Raw genomic sequence first — 23,451 nt, 5'->3', positions numbered from 1 at the left:
CATGTTTCCCCTCAATGAACCGCAGCTCACCCACAGCCGGGAGAACTCGTGCAGCCCATGACGCTACCACCACCGTGCTTGACTCTTCGGCAGGACAAAATTACTCACTTTGGTACCAGCTATTTGGACAGTAATGGCTGTGTGTTGACTCATTTTCAGTGCATAGTAAATCTATCCTGCTGAACAAGCTCTACACTGACTACGCTAAAGTATATCTGAATGTTCTGAACTCCTGTTTCCATGCCAGTGTTGCCCAATAATGCTTCCCGGTGTGACTGTACCTCAACTTGCCATAGCTGATGGACTGTGGAGTGATGCGTCATGCCAAAACATGGAGTAATAAGACATTTAGCAGGCACCCTGGTGTTGTTAACTCCAAATGAACGTGCCTGTGGGTCATTCCCAAGGCAATCATCGGCAAGGCAGACATTTCTTTAACCCAAAGTGGGATTCTGGGAGCGTGAACAATGTTGACATGATTTTGCTCCACCGATGAAGACACTGTGTGCCTTCTTTCGCTTACAATAGAATTCCAAAGCGGGAGAACGGCATCCAGTAATTGGCATGCAGGCTTTTTACACGTATTTATTTGAGGAATAACACCTCACAGGCCTGACAATCTGGTACCGCAAAACCCCTTGCCTTCCTCACGCTCTCCCAGCGGGTGATCAGCAGGCTGAAATGATTCGCCCTGAAAGGCGGCGCCGTCTAATGAGCAGCGGCGGTGAACGCGAGCGAGGAGACAACAGGTGGAGCTTCAGATTGGAGCGGGCCAGCTGGGGATGGAGCGAGCCTCTCTCGCCAGCTGTCAGCTCCGATGATCATCATTAAAGGAATTATGTTGTGTTTGTGTGCTGGGATGTTTGTCCAAGAAGGTTCCTGGAGAAATCCTTGTGATTTGGAGATGTCAGTGCTCGGGATGTTATTTTTAAAGGGAGTATTCTGAACTCCTGTTTCTATGGCAGGGTTGTGCTGAGCAGAATAATGCCGCCTGGAGGAGTTGTGCTGTGTAGAAACAACATGGCGGTCATCTTGTTCTTTTTGAGACAGCAAACTAGACTGACTCAACAGCGCCTCTGCTGGCTGCAGCAAACAGTCCTCAGTTACCAATCAGCTAGCCAGGGGTGTCTCAAGTCCCCCCCCCCCCCGAGGGCCACATACTGAAAAATGAAAGGAAACAAGGGCCACTTTGATATTTTGTAAACCAACACATGTAGATATGCTAAGATGTTATACGTACAGTGTGTAAGAAAAAATGCACCTCAGCTTTAAAAAAAAAAAGTATTGTTGTAATTTTTCTTCCCGTATTATTACGACTTTATTCTCATAATATTTGGACCCATATTCTAACTTTTCCCCAACTAAACTTTCCAAAAATTGCTACTTTATTTGGTTTTGCTTTGTTTCTCATAATATTACGACTTAAAAAAGAAATGTCTTTTTTAATCTTTTTTTTTTAATATTTCTACTAAAATGACGTTACTTTTCCTCATAATATTACGACATTATTCACGTAATTTACAACTTTTTCCCGTCAGATTCCAACATTTTTCTTTTAATATTGTGACGCTATCCCATAATATTATTTTCCCCAACTTATGGTAATTTTCCAAAAATTACAACTTTCTGTTTTGTTTGTTTTCTCATAGTATTCCGACTGTAAAGTACTTATTACACCAAGAAAAGGACAAAAAAACAATAACAAAATGAAAGCACTCACTCAATAAAACATTTCGCTCCCCAGTGAGCTTTCTGAACCGACGCCATCTTGGCTGTGACCGTCACGACCGGACCGCGGCCCAGGAACCAGATTGAAACACATGCAGCCATGAACTCAGCAGCACAGCCAGGAAAGTGGCAGATTCACAACAGTAACACAATAATAACATTCACTGACATTGTGTTGTGAAAACCATGATAGAAAACATACAAAAAAATGCTCACAAGTATGTTTTTTTGACTGCCCGAGAGCTCTGTGCACATTGCAAAATAAAAATACAAAACAGTGAGCAACGATCGCTGCTTATTAAACCCTGGAATGAGCACCCATGCGACTATTCTAAGATCCCCAGAACAGATCTAATCAGAAGGTATGGATTTACTTACTGAAACTGACAGGTTGACGGCAAGGTAGGCTAGAAAGACAAGTGACGGCAAGCCGTGTTTTGCAAGCAATTAGGTCTGCGACACTTACGGGTGACACCGGCAACCAGGTGCGAACAAGCACAGCCGCGAACGCATGCAAATAAAGTGACATATTCACAACAACAATAACATTCACTTATATTGTGTTGTGCAGAGTAGGACTGGTTTTACTAGCGGTGATAGCCACTGGCAGCTATCAGCTTGCGATAGACGGTGAACAATGTTGTTTAGCAATCAATTTGGCATGAAAACCATTATTATTATTATTACTATTATAAGAATCGTAGTGACGACCAAACAACAGATAGCACATTAGCATCCTAGCTAGTGCGGCAGAACTATCTGAATAGGAATTAGCACTGCGTTCGCCGCCATGAGCTCGAGGCTGGCTATGATGGAGAATATTACCAGGAGAAATGTAGATTGACTTACTGCCACCTTGGCACACTTTTCCACATTGAGTTTAATACAAAAATACCCGAAAAGGTGGAGGAAGCAGCAGCGCTTATTTAACACCACCCATTCTGCAGGGCTGCCTTGCTCATGTGTACCTAATCAAGTGTCCAGATGTAGCCGAAAGGAAACAGCCTTCATTTCATTTTCATCTGCGTGTTGTTGCCTTGGATCAAGTAGACGAGCGAACAGCAAACGAGGGGCGTTTGAATAATGTGCATCCTATTGAAGCCTCGTGACGGTGTCAAGTATTCAGCAAACTCCCCTCAGCGTGAGTGTCGTGGTACACTGCGGTCTGCTAATGGTGCGAACGCTGCCACTTTTTTTTTTTTTTTAATTTATACGTAGACGCCGCCAGTTTTGCTCCAAGTTTGGAGACAGTTTCCATGGCGACGGTGTCCTATCAACACACTCGGCCTCACTCGACAGTCGACAGTCCGTCGCCGGTGGTGAGAAATGAAGCCGCGGCGGTGGAGCTTGAGGAAAAGTCATATGTGCTCAGATAAGCACGCCTTATGAAGATGCGCAATGAAAAAAGGCGGGCTGACATTCTTTGGTGTTGATGTTGGGCTGTCGCCTGCGGCGTTCTATCTGACAAAGGGCATGTTTCATTCATCCCTCCTCAAAAAAAAAAAAAAGTTAGCTTGGATGGCCACAAAAGCAGGTCGTCAGCAGGTTGCAAAGGCCGGACATATGGCCGGGCAAATTATTGATGAGTCAGCCTGTCGCGTCCCGCCCCGCCTTTAAAAGCGGTCGTCGTCTCATTAAATGCGCCTCGGCTTGAATCCTCCGTCCTCTGTAATGCTGCCAGCTCGGCTGATGGGAGCGGAGAGGTGCTTCATTAATGCAAGCACTGTCTACTCGCTACTGTTTGACGCTTCCACAAAACTGACCAGAAAAGGTTTTTACTCCCACCAATCACTTTTATTTGCAGGATTACACAAAAGCTACACAACTTATTTTCATTGTGGAGGTTTGTCATAGAACCCATCACTTTTGGTACAAATCGGCATTGACAACGCAAATAGAGGACTTAGGCCTTTTGCACACATCAACGTTCTTGGGATGTATTTATTTTTTGACTGGTTGAAAAAAACGTAAAAAGAGTCACACTGTGCCGGATTAGTATATACAGTAGTTGAGTGAAAACGATGTAATACACAAGGCACACCTACATGTGGCGCTGTGAACAGGCACGCCGACAGAACCACGTGACACTCCAGACCACAGAAGAAGAAAGAACAAATGCGCATAAGTCCGTCGTCTTCCGTTTACGAGAAGTGGAATTACTTCTACGAGTCATTATGGAGTATAAGACCACAAAATATCAGGAGAATGTCGACTGAGGTGAGCCGTGCCCGTCAAAATATTCAGATATGATGTAGGCTTGTCATGAAAGCTCACTTCTGGTCACGTGGCGGTGGGTCGGTGACGCCATCGTTCTCGTAGGACCCCGAGGCGTTCCCAGGCCAGTTGAGTCTCTCCAACATGTCCTGGGTCTTCCCCGAGGCCTCCTATTGGTTAGACGTGCCCTGAACACCTCCCCTGGGAAGCGTCCAGATGCCCAAGCCACCTCATCTGGCTCCTCTCAATGCGGAGGAGCAGCGATTCTAGTCGGATGACAGTGGTTCTCACCTTATCTCTAAAGGAGAGCCCAGCCGCCCTACGGAGAAAACTAATTTCGGTCGCTTGTACCCGCAATCTTGTTCTTTCGGTCCCTACCCAAAGCTCATGACATTGGCGAGGATAGGAACGTAGATCGACCGGTAAATTGAGAGCTTTGTCTTTTAGGCTCAGCTCCCTCTTCACCACAACGGACCGATGCAGAGTCCGCATCACTGCAGACGCCGCACCAATCCGCTTGTCGTTCTCGCGTTCCATCCTTCCCTCACTCGTGAACAAGACCCTGAGGTACTTCAACTCCTCCACTTAGGGCAGGATGTGATCCCCGACCCGGAGATGGCACTGGATGTGTTATTTCCCATCCCAGCCGCTTCACACTGAGCTCAGATGGACTGTGAACATGAATGAAGTGGGCTAGCCGCAGCGGTAGCTCCCATCCTTCATTTACACCGAACTTTCACGACATCGGTGGGCATCCTGAAACCCTCGGTTACACTGGCAAGAGACGGACGTCATTTATTGTTTGACTTCCCTGATTCTGACCGCTCCGGGGAAGTCCGGCGTCGCCCATCAAAGAAAGGGCACTCTGTTGTTTCTACACCATGAATCCGCAGGTGTTTTAATCATGTTGGTCGCATGATATCATTGTGTTGCAAATGTGGTATTGAGCCGACAGCTCTTTCTTCTTCGTTGGTGTTCTTCAATTAACCAGCTGTAATGGAGCCATCTACTGCCTCGTTCTTGTCAGATCGCACTACCACTCACCACAATACCCTCCATGATTTATTTATTTTTTTTTGTCACTTTTGTTAACAGTATCCAAGTTTTTCCTCTGGCATGTTCCAACAGTCTGGGATACACAATTGAGTACAGTAAAGCAGATGCTGGCATTGTTGTCAGAAACAAAAAAAAATAACATGCCTTCTGCTAAAGCGGCCTTGTAGTGACTCAACAGGCTGCTACATTATTTCATTGGTAGCAGCGTACAATAACTTCAAGTCCGAACAGCAAGCTTTAGCGGTGTATTAGGATACAAGACATATCATATTTATTTCATTTGTATGTATGTTTTATCTATTTTTTTAATTCAATTGTTATTTGATTTAATTTTATGCATTTTAAAATACGTTTTTGTTATAGAAAAATAATTGTATTGCTATAATTTGTGGTAAAAAAAACATCCATCCATCCATTTTCTATGCCGCTTCTCCTCATTAGGGTCAAGGGGGTATGCTGGAGCCTATCCCAGCTGACTTCGGGCGACAGGCGGGGTACACCCTGGACTGGTCGCCAGCCAATCGCAGGGCACATATAGACAAACAACCATTCACACTCACATTCATACCTATGGACAATTTAGAGTCTCCAATTAACCTAACATGCATGTTTTTGGGATGTGGGAGGAAACCGGAGTACCCGGAGAAAACCCACACACGCACGGGGAGAACATGCAAACGCCACACAGAAATGCCCAACGGAGATTCACCACAGGTCACCCAGGTCTTCCCGATCTCCTGACTGTGACTGTGTGGCCAACATGCTAACCACGAGACCACCGTGCGGCCCGGTAAAAAAACACGTGCACTTGTATTTGTGGGTGGAAGCGTTACATGCTTTGATCCATCGATCATATATGCTCTTGATCCCGCTTCACTAATATTAAGAGCAAAAGCAAGAGCACTATTTTTTAAAGACCAAGTAGCTGTATGGTGGCAGGGGTTAAAGTTCACTGCATCTCCTACTTACAGGATAGTGTTGTTCTGTGTGAGAGCAAGACCTGTATCGACAATGACATAATAGCTATATGGTGCATTTTCCTCCCCATTTCCATCAAAGTAGCAGATTCTTCTTGTTGTAATGAAGTCAGTGCAAGAAGCCTCTTGATTTTGACACGCGCTCATAGAGGAAACTGGAGTCAAAGGTCATATTAGAACATCCGCCTTATGGCGTCACCCGTGGTAACGTGGCGTCCTTTCAGGGATTTTCCTTCAGTGTCATGACTGCTATTGATTTATTGTGGCACGTGGCAGGTGCTGGCTTAGGTCAAAGGTTGAAAAATAAATAAAAGTATGATGCACCTTGCCACCTCTATACCAATCACAATTTTCCGCCCATCTTCTCATTTTCAGCGAGTGACCTTTTTGAATTGGAGTGACAGCTCAAGCCAGATAGCTGCGGGGTGAACGTGGGGGTCTTCAAAGGTCATAGGACCTTTTGAGCTTTTTGTCTGTGCTCGGGCAGCTTTCACATCACATCATAATACGTACGCCTTCACTGCTGCTGCCTGATTTTTTTTGGAGTTGTTTTTTTTTTTGTACTTCCTGTTGGTGGACATCAGTTCACCAGGAGGCTTGGGTGGCGTCTGTCCGTCAAGCTTGACGTGGTACCACACACACCGCAACGACGCCACGTGAAGATTGCAGGATGACCTTCACACAACAGCACCAGGAGTGGTGCCGTCTGCTCCTCTGATTGCTCCTTGTACTCTTGACTTTTACTTCAGACTGTACACGGAGACGCTCGCTCAGAGGCCGGCCGAGGCAGAGAGAGTGCACGGCAGCTAAAGCTGCATCACAAGCATCTCCTTGATTCGTAAAGTGCTGGCAGCTCTACTATAGAAATGAAACCTTTAGAGGAGTCCGTGTGCAGCTTGTGTAGGAGTGTAGATTTCTTATCCACTGAAAATGAGTCAACACACAGCCTTTATTGTCTAAATATTTAGCAACACGAGTGAGTACACCTCACACTGAACTTGTTCGTGGTGTGAATATTTAGTGTGAGCACCATCTACCCACTGCATTCATCATCTTGGGCATGGAAAAGCTGCACAGGTTTTTACTAGAATCCTCCTCCACCTTCCTTCCTTCCACGTGTGTTCAGGTCTGGAGGAGACATACTACTTGGCCACTCCATCACCTTCAGCTTCCTCAGCAAGTCACTTCTTGGAGGTGTGTTTGGGCTCCTTGTAATGTTGGAAAAGTTCCACGGAGCCCAGCTTCTGCTTCACAATGTCACAGTACATGTTGAAATTAGCGTTTTTCCTCAATTAGCCGCAGCTCACCCAGTGCCATGCTTGCCTGTCGGCATGACACGATTATCTTGCTACTCACATGTGTTGCCAGCTGTTTAGGCAGTAATGGCTGTCGTGACTCCGATTCAGTGGATCCATAAAAATCAATAAAATCTCGACTGCTATACACGCTGTACACTACAAGTGCCCACAGTGGGGCCATTTAGGACCCACAGCTTTTTTTTTTATCCCGCATATTCTAAAAATACAATTAAACAAAAGAACTACAAAAAAAAAATGTAAAACAGCAAAAATGCATTATATAACCAGAAGTAGTTTACCTGTTTATACGAAGAACACAAATAATAACATGCTTTGTCAACATTTACAATAAAGTTGACATGCAGGCTCTTTATTCCTTTTCTATCTGTAAATAACGTGGACACCCCTGCTGTACACTGACTCAAGCAAGGGGGTCCAAGCTTTTTCCACCGAGGGCCACATACTGAAAAATGAAAGCATGCAAGGGCCGCTTTAATATTTTGTAAAGCAACACATTTAAACATGCTAAGAAGGTGTACATACTGTGTATATTTCAAGTAAAACGGCATCTCAGCTTTGTGCCTTAGGTCAAAAATGATATTATTAGTATGAACTTTGGTCTTTGCTTTTTTTTCACATTTTTGTTGGGTTTTTTTCCCCCAAATATTTCAGCTTTCTTCTCGAAAATGTTTTGTAAATTTTGTTTTTGTAATATATTGACTTTGACTTCATTCCCATAATATAACTTTTGCCCAATCAAATTTTCCCCAAATGACACCCTGTTTCTCATAATATTACAACTTTAAAAAACTACTAATAATCACGTTTTTCCTTTTAATACTTCAACTCTAAAATGACATTATTTTTCCTCCTAATATTACCACTTTATGCTGTTAAAATTGCAACTTTTTTCTGGTTAGAATACGACTTTTTTTCCCCTCCTAATAATTTGACTTTATTCTTGGAAAATTACAGATGTTTTTTCCATTTAAAATTTTCCAACTATTTAAATTTTCTTATAATTTCTCACTTTATTGCCCTAATAATTTGACTTCATTCTCATGAAATTGCAACTTTTTCCGCAACCTAATTTTCCAGTAAAATTACAACTTTATTTGTTGTTTTGTTTCATATAATGTTATGACTTGAGGGGAAAAAAACATCATTTCCTAAATATTTCAACTTTTTGCTACTAAAATGATGTTTTTCTTCATATTACATGAATTGTTATGTTAAAATTACAGCTTTTTCTCGTTAGGTTGTAGCTTTTTTTCTCTAAATAATTGACTTCATTCTTGTAAAGTTACTGCTGATTTTTCATTCAAAAAACAGCCACGGACTGCAAATGGCCCCCGGGCTGTACTTTGGACACCCCTGGACTGAAGTATATCCGAGTTTACTTCATATAGTATTGTCCAAGACAATGCGAGGGGTGTACTCAGCTTTTCTGGGAGTTTTTCCATTTTACTCCCAATTTCCATCAAAGTAAAGTCCTTCCACTAATATTTCCTCATCTTGTCGTGAATGTCTGGCGCATGTTTGGTGCAGCTGTGCACATGCACTGGCTCCACATTCATGGGAAGGAAGGCTCAGTATTGATTTCCATGATGTGTCACCTACTGACCCTTTGAGAGCTGTAAATACTCCCAGCTGTCAACTCTAAAAGCTCTTATTTCAAATGGGAAACGGCATTCCTGGTCCTTGTTTTGCCTCTACTGTCAAATGGAAACGGTTACTTTGGGGTTTTTTGTACGGCGTATCGAAAATGCTTTGGAGGGCTTCCAGTTGGCAGTGATCTCCGGCGTGTCCTCATGGTTGTGACTTTCCAGCCTCGCACTCTTTGTGTTTGTATTTCTCCCCCGCTTACGTTTCATGTCGACCATGCTCACGATGCTCAAAATTACACAGCATTAGCTCAGGAGATAATCGGACACATCCGCTGAATGCAAAATAATGGCATGCTGGCACATTTTAATGTTCACACATCTGCCCGTTAATTCATTCACACCCTCAGCGTTGCTTTCATGAATTATTGATGGACCCCGAAAAGAGAGTGATGCCATTCAAGCTGCAAAAAGGAGGATGGATACCTGAACCAGTTTGTTATTAATCTAATCGAGGTGCCTTTTACATTATTGATACAATGCTAATGTTTGAGCTATACTGATACTGATGCTTTTTAGTCTAAGTGTAATGGAGGCGGGCGTGGCAGTTGACTAGCATCTGTTTGCTGTATCTATAAGCACTGAAGCCGCTATATTAGGTTCAGTTTGACAGAGTAAGAAAATAAGCAGAAATAATGTGACATTTATAGTATGTCGAATTTTATTTTTATTTTTTTTTTAGTATTTTCTCGAGCGCATGAAAAAAGTGACGTAAAGTAAAGATACTGTGGCATAGTTACAGCATGTGCTATAGTTTTCTTAAATATATGGATTTGGACAATTTTGAGCAGATAAACAAGCAAAAAAACCCAAATGTACAAAAATAAATAATAAATACTGTGTGACACATTTGCAGTATGAGCAATATTTTAGTTTATTTGGAGCATATAATAAAAAATAAATAAATAAATACTGCGACAATGTCAATAATACAAAAATGTGGCAATATCTAACTCATTTTGAGCACGCAAAATAAAAAAAACAGGTTTACTTTAGCTTTATTATATAATATCCACACAATATATGCGAGTATTCGGTGTGATATCGTTCATAAAATTAGGCACAATATCTTCAAAACGCCGACACATGTCTCGTTTTACCATAAAACCGCTGTTTCAAAGTTATTTATCATATATTAAAATAATGTAACCCTTTTTAAAATATAAAAAAATGCAGTTTTTCCAAGAAATACTACAAATGTCAGGTTTTCTACTGAATTCAGTGTGTTCCTCATACAAAGTGATGTAAATACTGGTTACGTGTTTTACGTTCAAACCACTGCAACCACATTGCATTGCTGCACACACCCCCCCAATAAGCCATCGTCCATTCCTGCATAATTGGATGCAAGAAGGTGTGACGTTTAAGATGATCAGGCACTTCCTCTCCCGCACACACGCACACTTTTTAGTGAGTAGTGAGAGTTGCAGTTGCGTCACAGCCAGCTTGAACAGGCTCTCACGCGCTGGATATTCATCACAGCCTTGCAGGTAATGACGGAGCGAGGTGGAGACAGCGCGTTGTTCAATATGGCCCACTTCTCCACCGTGTCATGTTTGTTTAGCGAGGCCGTGCTGAGTGGGCCGACAGGTGGCTGGAGTGGCGGCACTCTGCTGGATTCACCGCGCGTGTGTGTTGTGTGCTGGTGATAATTAGCCACCGAAGTCATGGTTTGAACCCCTTGATCTCCCACAAGCTGCCAGCGGTACACAAACGTGCTCTAAAACTTCATGTGCACTGTAAGCCCCTGAGGTATCATTCCGAATTAGACGACAAAATAGTCCAAGCGTGCCTTTTATGGAGCTTGCTTGGGCACTTTTTGTGACATATTACGTGACGTAATTCAAATATTCCAAACCAGAATGCTGCCGCTCTGTAGAATGCATAGGTTAGTTTTACTGTATATGCTGCTATATTTACCAGCTTAGATTTTTTTTAAAGATTCTAAAATATACGTTTAAAGAGCGCTGCTGTCTCTCTCTCACACACACACACACACACACACACAAAGGGGGAGAGCAGAGAGACAGCACTTCCAACTCATTTTGTCAGTTTTTTGGTGTCATTTTAACGCTGATGCGTGCAAATGTCCCTGAGTTCCTTTTAACCAAACCAAACATGACAAAGGTGAACGCAGGCTAGAATTCCAGAGGTCTAATTAGCGACGTGATTAACAAGGTGTGTCCCAGTCCTTGCGCATACTGTAATTATTGACTGACTCCCATGCAGAGCATGCGTGTCGGAGCGTGGACGTTGTTGTTGTTGTCGTCCTCCGACTAACAACGTGTAAAGGGACCCGTGCTGGGAGACATATGCTGCGACAGCACGGCACGGGTTTCAAAGCGCAGAACTTCTTCTCTTCTTTGCTGCTGCCGTTTGACAAAGCTGTTGTTGCATCACCTGCGGGTGTCCCATGCGGGGACGTTGGTGCGCTTGATCAAGCGCTCCAGCTTGTCTTTTTTTTTTTTTTTTAAAGCCTCGCTCGGCCGAGGAAGGCAGAAAAGTCGGGAAATGAGCCACAGAGGGAGAGCGAAAGGGGGGGAGGAGGCCATCCTTTTGTTACAGTACGTTTGTGTTTGTCACGTGAGAAAGCACCTCAGATGGGGTTCAGGGTTTGTACCCCTTCACATACTGCAAGTAGCGCTTCTATTCAATTAACCGCAGACATGAAGGCCACATAGTCTGCTAAAGCAAATAACCCCATCTGTCTCTAATTATTGCCAGGTCCAAACACATTTGCATTAACAGCTGTGGCTGTAGAAGTATCATGATCCACAACCAGCTGTTTTTATTTACCTCTACATGCGCTTTAAAATGTCAGTAGTGCTACCCGGCTCTTGGTGTGATAATCATGTGTGTTACACTTGAGCAAGCTGAGCAAGTTTGCCCCCCCGACTGCTATTACAACATTGGCTCTGTTGCTGCTGTGCTGTGCAATGTGCTGGTTAATCAATGACTGCGTGGTCATTGAGAGAGCTGTTTTCCTTTCCACTTTCTCATTCACACCAAATCATTAAGGTTGGAAAAAGTACATGTTTTTTAAATTACAGCCTCTCTCCAGTAACTGCCAGGTATCAATTAACACCCCGTCCTCTTTGCATTTTACAGTACCTATAAGTAGAGCATTTACGGTATCGAATACACATTTCAATGTTCTGAGCTCCTGCTTCCATGCCAGTGTTGCACTGTGCTGTATTGTGCAGTCATGTTGTTCTTCTTTGGACAGCAAATTCGCTGAGACTGAAGCAACATCCGCCTCTGCAGGTTGCAGCCATGTAGTGGTCTCTATTTTTTACAATGTGTTATCTGGGATGCTTCTTCCTGGTTATGTCACATGATTGCCTAATGGCTTGTTGCCAGGTAGAAGTCGGAGGGCTCAATCATAACTGACCCCATAGACCTTCCTTGGCACTTCACGGTTCAAATTTTGCGGCTTCACCCCATCACGGGTTATCAGAAATACTGTATATAAATAAATCCTGTTGTTTTGTGGTTGAATTTGTGGTTAGTCAAATATGCATATTTAAACCACCTTTACCTATGTTTTTGCCTAAATGAAACATTTTCAAGCATAAACATGTTACAAATGTTAGGAGGCTCATTTAAAGACGTTCTGATGATAGGTAGTATGCATACGTTACTGTAATGTTTGCTGAGGCACACAAGCACCACCAACAGGCTTTTATTGCAGGTCTGAATGATCTCACAATAGGCACAATAATCCCTAACAGGAGCTACTGTTGCAGCCGTAACTCACATCAAGCTAAAACTCGTCTCTGAATCCCCAGCGTCCCTTCCTCTCCTCAACCCACTCAGCTCCCCTGGCACCAGAGCACATTATAGCAACACACACAAGTCTTATTTACATCTGAAATGTCTTATTTTCTTATATGTGGACGATATTGGCTAATACGAGAGTGTGTTAAACTGCATGTAGAAGGTTATGAACAAGTTTGCTATGTTGGAATCCTACTTCGCAGAAATTCATTCATCATGGGTCGGGTCTGCAACCAATTAACCGCAATAAACAAGGGTGTACTGAACACATTTGTTTTGCATGCATTTCACTCATTACTCTGTATTAAATATAAATAGGAAAAAGGGAAGAGCACCCCCTTCCAATGCCGACTGTGCTGTGACCACTATAGCGCTGTGTAAGGTTGCAGGCAGAAGGAAATGACCAGAGAAGCATCTTTTTATCCTCACATCTTCATGGTGAAGGGCAGCCCTGTCAATAATTCTGCCCCCAGTTTTGCCTAAAGACACCACACGATTGACTGCAACTTAACATTCACAAAGAAACCCGAGACTTTGTGATATCTAATAAAGGCTGCAACCCGTAGATAAAAGCCCAAATTATATGAGAGGACTTAGACGGAGGATATGCTTCTCTCTCTCTCTCTCTCTCTCTCTCTTTCTCTCCCCGCAAAAAAACGACATGCTTTTCCTTCAGCCCTCACGCAGGAACATCATCAGGCTTCACTATGAATCAGCAGCAGCATCTCTTGCTTATAAAAGCCGCCGTTTGGTTGCCTGGCAGGAAACGTGTGGCGTTTACTCAGCAGACGTTATTGATAGTGAAGGCAATAGCAGCGGCATGACAGTTTTATTAATAACAGGAGTAATAATAAATAAAACATGGTGAGTCTGCTTCTCCTCAATGAGAGTCAATTTCGCTGGTCTAACTCCGAACTGTATTGATTTGTAAACAAGTAATTGATTCCAGGGTCAAACTATCACCATCTTAAAATACAGTTAATATACAGTACTAGAAGAAGGCTATCAAACGGCAGCCAGCTCTCTCGGTGACTTTTGACCTCACAAACGGACAAAAATTCCCCCAGACACACTCCATAACCTTGTCCCAAGTCGTCGCAGAAGAAAGGAAGCCATTACAGCTGCAAAGTGAAGGCACCGACTCCATGTTTCCTTCCACTTTCACTTCCTGGATGTGTCATGTCCCAATACTTTTGCCTCAGCCCCTTCTTCCGTAATGGAAATCATCAATACACATTGGACAGCACGTGATTAAGTCTGACAGGACAATGTGTTACCTTATCATTAAACTGCCAGTGTGATTTAAAGCAACACTATGTAATCATTTCCTTTTATGCACTGTCTTTCATGTTGATGGACCAGCCAGGACCGCTACTGGCATTATAGTTACTGTTTATTAGTGTGGACTAAAGTGATCCAACAGTGTTTATGTGAAGACATGATGTTGTATACTTTATTCATTAGCTTGGTTTCTTCAGCTTGTAGCAACATTTTTGCTGCTTTTTCTTTTAAATCAAAGCTTAAATGCTCTAATTACAGCGTTTGTTTACCTACACTGCAAAAAGGAAACTTTAAAAATGATCTGAAGTGCATGAGAAGGTGGTCATGTATGAACAAGCATGTGGCATAACACGGCAGCAACAGAACCAATGTTGTAATAGCATTTTAAAGCGTGTGCAGATGTACTGTAGATCGAGCTGCTGGATGCTGATGCATGCCGCTACTGCCATCTTGTGGAGTTCATAAAAACTACAACACTAGGGTGCCTACAGCCACACAGCTGTTAACGTAGACTGGATCACGATAGGTGACCCTGCGTTGAAATGAATCGAGGCGTTAATTAAAGCATGTTGTTGTGTCCTCTTTGGGCTTTTTAGAAAGCCGGTCACCAAAAGTGCTACAGATGTAGTATTCCTCACAGTGCAGTACCACTTTACTCCTGCAGGGAGAGCGCTACAGCAAAACACCTTTTATTCCTTACTGTTGCTTTAAGCTCTTTGTCGCGTTACACAGGTGGGTGCAGCCTTAGAGTGAAACCTAAAAGGGGAAGGAAATGTTCCTGTAATGCGGAAACAAAGACTTTTCGACACTTCCATCCAGGTCTTCCATGGAAATGTGTCATGCCATTCCCACTTAATAAGGTCGGCCATGTTCTCCAAACTGCTGTCCCCTGGGGATATCCTTCTCCCTCAAACGGCAATTTATCGAGCCTCGTCTTTTTTTTTTTTTTTTTTAAACCATCACGAGAAGCTGTAATTCTCTCTCGGTATCCTCGGCACGATCTCGCCTCCCTCTCTCCTCCACAAAGGAGCGGGCTCAGGCAAGTTGCATACAAAATAGCTGACTCAATCATCCAGCTGCATAATCAAGATAAGGGAGACGGTGACAGGAAGTGTGGAGACGGCTTTGGCAACATTGACTATGAGATGGAGGCAAAGTTCTAAACACTCCGTCTACTCTCAACGCTTGCTTGGCTTTCAGCTGTTCATAAATCAAAAGTTGCACATGCATCCAATGCAAAATAAATAAATAAAAAAACCCAAACTTGTCACTTCTTTGGCTCTTGTGGGCCACCAGCAGGTGCAGCTTGTATTTAACTTGGCATCCTGTCAGCTTTTTTCCTCTCCTCCAGACTGGCACATTGAGGGAGATTTAACCTCAGAGCTGAGCCGAATGTGCTTTGGCACCAAAAATACATAAGAAAAAAGAAATGAAAATCAATCCATCTCAAGGTTTTTGCGTCCCATAAATCAGCTGTAGCGTGCGGGCCGAGTGTGCATTTCCAAGACAGATGGCACAGAGGCTGCAAAATCCTCAGCTTATCTTAGTGAGCCTGCACAACCAACTGTAATGACCGCACAGTCTAATAGAATAGATTAAGGCCAGGCAATGGCTAATCATTTTCTATTTGTTCTGTACAAACTATCAGAATGGTGTAATCCCAACTTTTATGACAAAAATGCTCAATTTTTACTTTCTAAATTAAACTTAGGTTATATTTCATTTTTAAAATAAATATTTTATTTTCCTTTTTTTGTTTTTTTTAGTAATTGAACAACTTTTTGTTTTCTGTACACAAGAAGCATTTTTAATGAAAATGTACCCTTTTTACATGTGTGGAGCTGTCCATGGTGCTGAACGCTCAGTGGCCCCGATTGAATATACGTGCAATACGTGCACTGCATACTCTAAAACATCACAGATAAGACTCCAAATACGTGTTTGTTCCCCACAGTTTGTACACCACACGCAGCACACTCACAACCACGCAAGGGAAGCAACAATTTAAAGGCAAACACCTTTTTAAAAAGAGCCACGCTTGTTGCATTATAAAGTCCAAATAGAACATTTTCTTACCTGTGTGAATAAAAGAAGAGGATGCTCGCTCAGATCAGTGTCACTGCGCTGAATTGTGTCGGGAAAGAAGCTTCCAAGTGTTTCCCGGTTGGGTCAAGGCGTTGTAGGAGACGGCGCTGAAAGATCCATGTTTAATAGCAGTGCTGCTGAGGCTCCATCGCTTCAGCTGAGCAGCGAACCTGCTCGGGCTTCTTCTTTCTATCCGCCGAGACACCAGCGAGGGAGAGAGGGGGAGGCGCGCGGGAGGAGGAAGTGTGTGTGTGTGTGTGTGTGTGTGTGTGAGAGAGAGAGAGTGTGAGTGGGTGGGGGCTGCTGTCAGCTTCAGCTCACACGCTTCCAGGAGAGACGAGTGTTTTTTTTTGTTGTTGTTTTTTTGGATCAACTCGGCAAAGTTGTAAAGCTCCTAATGAGATATAGCAGCTAAAAAAAAGGGCTCAACCACAGGCGGGGGCCTGGAACCGTAGCTCCACCCCTCACAGCCCCACCCACCACGCCCATAATAGCTACGTCCCTGCGTGAAGTACAGTGAAATAGTATAAAATTTTGTTGGACCACACTGACAAAAAAATGTAATTTAGGACAGAAAAAAATCACTTTTATATGAGGAAAAAATGTCGCAATATTACGAGAATAGTCCTATTTTTACGAGAATAAAAAAATATATATTTTCTTTACAAAAATGTTTTAATATTAATTTGTTATTTCATTTTGTTAAATTCGTTCAATAGTGATTATAATCCCCCAAGGGAAAATTTATAGGAATAAAGAGAATTATTACACCGATTTATTTTATCAATAGAATGTATTTTTAAGTTAATGTAATTTAAAAAAATGTTTTATATTGACTATAATTCTTCTAGAGCAGGTTTACCAGAATACTTTATGTATTTTTAACAATATAAATATCATAATTCCCACAATGATTAAATGAATGATTTTTTTCATAATATTTCTCATTTATTCTTGCACAATTATGAACTTTTCTTCTAGTTTTGTGACTTTTTTTCCCTGAAGTACGCCTTTATTTTCGTACTTTTTTATTTAATTTAATTAATTAATTTTTTTTTTTAATTTATTTTTTTTAAATTTAATATTCATTTAGTATACACGGGTCATTCACAGCTGTGGCTGTAGGCAACCTCCTGATGTTTTATTTAGTTTATTTATTTATGTTTTATTTTAGTGACTGTATATTTACAGTATAAAACTAGTAAGCAAGTGATTACAGGACATAGCGTATACTAAGCAAACGTGTCAACATTAGCATTTAAAAATAAGGGGCATTGCGTTTATTTTGAAGGCCTGATTTACTGACTACAGGATGTGTTATGCTATGTTGCATGAGTTTGGCCACGATCAGTACATTTTTTATTTTTTATTTTTAGTTAAAACACAGGAAACTAAAGGGCGAAATACAGGAGTTGCCTGGGCGGGAAACGGGACGGTTGACAGGTATGACAGGTACCAACAGATCTGTTCAAAATTAGTTTTCTTTGTTGCTGGGCAGAGTTCCTTTAGAGCTCAATCACAATTGGACAGTGAAAAAAATGGTGTGCAAGCCACACCCACTAGAACGTTGAGTAGGCATCCAATCACGTTTGAATGTTATTCTGTCCTCAACCACTAGAGGGCAGAGTTTCACATACTGTGATATACTGTGATACATGAATTTCTGAAAAAATGTAAGCTTTTTTTTGTTTTAATTCGTAATAATTTAAGAGAACTTGTGTATTTACGTAGCAGCCTGCCTGTTTTGGTTGTGCGTCCTGCAAACATGCACACATGCCACTGTGCAGTATAAAGGGCTCCCCTCAGACAAATGAGCAAATCATTAAATAAACTGTCACACTCGCGATGGCGGTGGCCCATAATTTTCAGGGCTTAACTAGAAAGCAAACGGGCAGGGCAGGCAAACGCTAAAGTAGACCATACTTCACCGCAGAGGTCAGTTCTGGTTCCGTGTGATGCTAAATCAATACATTTTAATGATAAATGATGGAATACCACAAAGCTGCTGCATGTGCAAGCTCTAATAGTGCAAACAAAAGGGATTTGGTGAAATAAAAACAGAATTCAGCATGCAATTCTTTCTCAGATAAACAGTAATGTAATCGCGTTCCTATTTTAAATGACACTGTTCAGTATTATATTATCATAATGTATGAATACATACAATATCACACTTCTTGTTTTAAATATTCTTTTTTTTGGTGCAGTTCTAAGTGTATTCTAGCAAATAGAATGATAAATAATTATATGTATAGTTTGTACAGCATTGCTTACACATCAAATCCAAACATGACCTTTTGTACAGTAGTGCATGTAAAACTCATGACATATATATATAAATATATACTGTATATATACAAATGTACAAGGAATACAATGCATTGGAATACTTTGCTGCAATGCACTATACTATAATGCACTATACTACTTAAATATGTGCTTGGAGACGTGGCATGTGTGCTTTAAGGGGTTAAAAGTAAGTCTTTGTCACCTCTGCTTTCATTTGTAGAGACTACAGCCTGATGTCCCCTGTAATGACAAAGCCTGAGGACTACCCCCAGCAGATCTGGAAGCTCCTCTTTGAGGTGGGTGAATGTGTACGTGTGTGTGGGATGGGGGTGGGGGGGTGGGGTGTTGTGTTGTGTTACACGAGGTTCTGTAAAGGACTTGGGATCGGCATCAGTGGCGGTGAAGGGAAGGAATGTGTGAAATGCGGACAAGGGCGCACTGCCGCAGCTCTGAGGAAGATAGACGCATTCTAATATCCTCGCCATGTCTGCTGTTCGTCTCCAAGGACCGAACGCCACATTAAAACACAACTTAAACATGGCGCGAGGCAAAGGTCTTGAATAGGGAAGGAAGGAAATAATATGTCTGCTTCAGCTCGGAGATGAAATATTTACTTTAGGGATATAGGATTGTGCTTTTTTGTATTGTGGTCATGCTACATTACAACGCCACATTTCACCTGCTATAGCAGGGGTGGGCAAACTTATTATATGTACATATACTGTATGTATATATTTATATATATTTTTAAACATCTGGAGGTTGCTTTGTATTGCTGCATGCTAAAAATGATATGTCAGACCACCTCAAAACTGGCATTGAATTTGACAGGTGTTTCCTGAACAAGACAGCCAGCAAGTACTGGAATAGAGAATGTGGGATTTATAATATGAACTGTAAAACGTTGAATATCAAGAGTATGCGAACGTCCCGCCTTGTTTACTGCCCAGACGACCGCCTCCACAACTTTTGCAATCGAGCAAAAAAAGCCAGACAAACATGGCGAAACGCGAAACCAAATGTCGAAAAACAGCTAGAAAATACTGTACGAAATGTCACTTTTCTGCAGAACTTTGTCGCAGAAAGCTTGCTTTCCTGACCCTCTCTCTACACAGACTCCCGCCCACTCTGCTTTCTATCGAAGCTTCGCCTTCCTGGAGCTGCCGTGACGTAGTCTCAGTATATCACCGTATCACTAGAAAGCGCAGAGTCTCTCACTTCAGAAACCACTGGAATAATTTCAAAAGTACAAGACGTAAGTTGCTTATTAAGTTAACGGGCTGTGTATGACCCGTGGGCTGCAGTTTGCCCATATGCGTGTTTTATAACATCGGTGTGCAACCTGTGACGCATGGGCCACATATGGCACACAAGGGCATCTGATCCAGGTCTAAAAATAACACCAAAAAACACATAAGAGGACAGAAATGTGCACACTGTAAATGCTGGGGCGTTTACTTAGCTTCACTCTTTATTTAGCTGAACTGGAAGCAGGCGATAATTGAAGCGAAGCTGTTGTTTCCTAAATGTGCAAACTCAATATCTGAAGCAAATCAACGTTAATGATGATTTGGAGTGCATGAGAAAGTGGAAAGGAGCAACACAGCAGCAACAGAATCAATGTTGTAATACTGGCAAGGCGTTAATACCACTGATGGGTTCATTGCCTCAGTTTCACACCAGTAGCCAAGTAACATTTTAAAGCGCATGCAGAGGTAGATGAAGTTTGCTGTCTGGATGCTGACCTTTCATGCTACTTCAAATGCAGCTAGTACCCGGAGTACCCGGAGAAAACCCATGCACAGGCAGAACATGCAAACTCCACACGGGGATTCGGACCCAGATCTTCCTGCTGGCTATGTGGCCAACATGCTAACCACTGACCACAACCATTATGGTTATTTTATACCACACCCTGGCGACTATAGAATACTCTGGTTCATTGAATAGAATGAATTGGAGCATATTTGCTGTATATAAAGTCCAGGGTGTCCCCCGTCTCTCGCCTGAAGACAGCTGGGACATGCTCCAGCATACCTACAACCCAAGCAAAGAAAATGGATGGATGATATTTTGATGCTCCTTGGATCATAATTTTTAAATAAATATTACTTTGTAGAGCAATAATAAACATACTGGGAGTTAATATGTTTATGTTTTTTCTGTGTCGGGTCACTTTGGGTTGTTCAGGTGTCCCTAATGAAGTGTCCAACAGCAGTGAAATTAAAAAAGAAAAAAAAAGCAATCTGGCAGTCTGACTTGTTGGACACGCCCATTCCAATGAAAAGATGATAATGCCACTATATGAAGTCCGAGCGGACATGAAAAGGAGGCATATAGGCGGAATGAATTATTTAAATCCTTCATTTAGTGCCTAAGCCAATTTGGTAGCAGGGGCGGGAGACGGAGGGGGGAGGTAACAGCGCTGGCAATAATTCAGGGGTGGAGATGGGGTTAGCGAGCGCGGCTTGATTTAATGGAATATCTGCTGTCAATGAAGTGCGGTGGATCCATCTTTGCTGCATGAGGAGGAGAGGGGCGGACTCGGACAAATGGGGGGGAAAGGGAGGAGGCCCGACTTCATGCTCCTTGCATACTAACTGGGGACCTTAGTATAGGATGCTTATAATGGACCAAATATTGTATTATTATGTCCTAAATGCGCAATACATTTGTACAATATGGAGATAAACCAGACAAGCATGGAGGTATGCACTCTTATATACACTGAGAGTCTTTACTTGACACGTTATACGTCAACGACTGAGAAGGAAATATGGACTCATCCCTTATTACTCAAGAACCGTAGCAAACTAACGCATAAGTGCTAAGTCAAGAGGTTCTATGGTTGGAACCATGTTTCCTCTCACTTAAGATTAGTATTTATCACCGACATTTTTGGTGGATTATTACCAATATATTCCAGAATACCATAAATTGGAATTAGGCAATAATTGGAGAAAGGCTGTTCCTTCCGAAATGTGAACGCTAATTACACTAATCCCTCCTTTATCGCGGTTAATTGGTTCCAGACCCGACCGTGATAAGTGAATTTCCACAAAGTAGGATTCCTTCTTTATAAATGGAATATTTTTGTAACGAAAGTATACAAAACCTGTTTATGAACTTCTGAATATGGTTTTTAACATTATTAGAGCCCTCTAGACATGAAATAACACCCCTATAGTCACCTTTACTCTCCTGTTACACAATATAGTAGACATAATAGAAAATAATAGATCTTTAGACATAATTAAGATATAACATAGACTCGCACTTTCGCATTGACAGCGTCCTTCCAGCGGATTGATGTGGGGGGATAACTTTGCTGAAAGTTTTGTTGGGTTTTGTTTCCATGTGGACAGGCCCTCGGGGTTCCAAAAAGGCCACGCAATAGAGCTCAGGACCTTGTACCTGCTTTTGCCAATGGAAAAGCGTCAATGAGGACACCAGAAGAGTACCCTTGAAGTGGAAAAGTGGCAAACGTCATTTGCGTCAGACAGAGATGGCGTCGATGGGTGACGTCACACGGACAACGTTGACTTACTTTTTAAAAGGCATACACTCCCAGGCTCTTAAATGATACGACAAGGATGTACAAGCTAATGAATTATGCACATTTTTGTGTAAAATGTAAAGGTACATCCATTCTCCGCCTCTAATGGATAGAGTAGTAGTAGTAGTACGTTTTCAGAAAAAGTCATCCAAACATCCACTTAGGTTGGTTTAATTATACATATCTTGTATCCCACATCCAAATCCATCCGGTGTGTAATCCGTGTAAATGTATCAATAGGTGCTATTTATAGGCAGGGTTAGAGGGGGGACCGACCCCAAAGCGGAGTGGCTCAGCTGGGATCGCTGAAAGCACCAACATGGTTTTTATTTTCAGCGGCGGCATAAATAAAGCGGCGTGCATTCCGAGAGTACAGCGAGGCTGCGGAATGTCGCTGCAGCTGGGAGGGCCTCGCGTCTCTTTTGTAAGGCTTTTAGTGTAGGTGGTGTGTTTATCCCAACGGTCACGCTGAGACAGCCACCGTCGAGGGCCGGTGGGGCTCGGTCGTCCTCGCTGAGTGGCGGACGAGTTAGCCCACGCTCGGCTCGCCGCACTTCTCACTCTGCTGCTGTTACTGCATAAACTGTCAAATAGCTTCACAAAATACATGAGGGTGGAAGTAATCAAGGCAGAAACACACTTGTGGTTCGGTACTCTGGTCTGGGACAAAAATTGAATAAAAGATCATTGGTGCTCACTTTGCTGTTGCTGGCTTAGCGTTTACACTCGTACTTTAGTCATGGAGCCAAAGGTTGAATAGTAAAGAGCATGTACGTAAAGTACGTTACATGGACCATACACACGGACACGGACAAGGATGAAAGTCCAAAAGGGTGCGGTTATTCCTCTGGAAGAAGTCTTTGGTTGGGTGGGCATTGTGAACTGCAGTGTTGGAAAAGCCAGTCATCACCACACAGACGAGGGCCCTCAGTCACGAGGGATGCCCCCTGCAACATCTCCACATAGCTATCTGCCGTTTGACGCCCCTGCACAACCTGGAGCTCCATAGTTCCATTGATGGAAAAAGCACCACAGATCATGACGGAGCCCCTTCCACTGTGCCGTGTGGAAAACATCTCAAGTGGGATGTTCTTGTCATGCCGGTAACGTTGGAAGCCATCAGGACTGTCAAGGTTACATTTTTTATTATCAGAGATGTTTGGTGCCCTCATGCAAGGAGAAGGAGAGGAGGCCTTTGAAGATGTTTTTTCTTCTTAAAACTAATCCTGTCACGATCATCAAGTCAAATCAATTAACCGCACAATAGATAAAAACAAACTCGATAATTTTGCCGACCTCAATATATTGACATGCGCATGCATGTTTGTTTGTTTGCATTTTGAAGCTCTACTTGGAACCCTCTTAAGATCCAACAGTGCAAAATAGGAATTCTTCAACAGGTCTTCACATTTTTATCATGAGTGGAATGTCTCAGTGGTGCCACAATAGTGTATTGGAAGTGTTCTGTTCAAAATCTAGCCTTGATGCTGGAATTTAGACTAAAAGTCTACTGGGAACACAACATT

The 23,451-nt window shown here is 42.5% G+C and overlaps 1 protein-coding gene across 1 annotated transcript in view; it reads right to left on the bottom strand.

Moving 5' to 3' along the window:
* The window catches only part of elfn1a (extracellular leucine-rich repeat and fibronectin type III domain containing 1a), a 79,646-nt gene extending 63,354 nt beyond the window's left edge, over positions 1-16,292 (bottom strand). The window contains exon 1 of the mRNA XM_054760644.1: positions 16,072-16,292. The gene's annotated coding sequence lies outside the window, so the exon portion shown is untranslated. The remainder of the gene's footprint in view (positions 1-16,071) is intronic.
* Between the last annotated feature and the right edge of the window lie 7,159 nt (positions 16,293-23,451).

This window comes from Dunckerocampus dactyliophorus, chromosome 18 (assembly GCF_027744805.1).
Source record: "Dunckerocampus dactyliophorus isolate RoL2022-P2 chromosome 18, RoL_Ddac_1.1, whole genome shotgun sequence".
Lineage (NCBI taxonomy): Eukaryota > Metazoa > Chordata > Actinopteri > Syngnathiformes > Syngnathidae > Dunckerocampus > Dunckerocampus dactyliophorus.
Note: the sequence above shows the minus strand (reverse complement) of the source record. Positions and strands in the feature narration are given on the sequence as shown.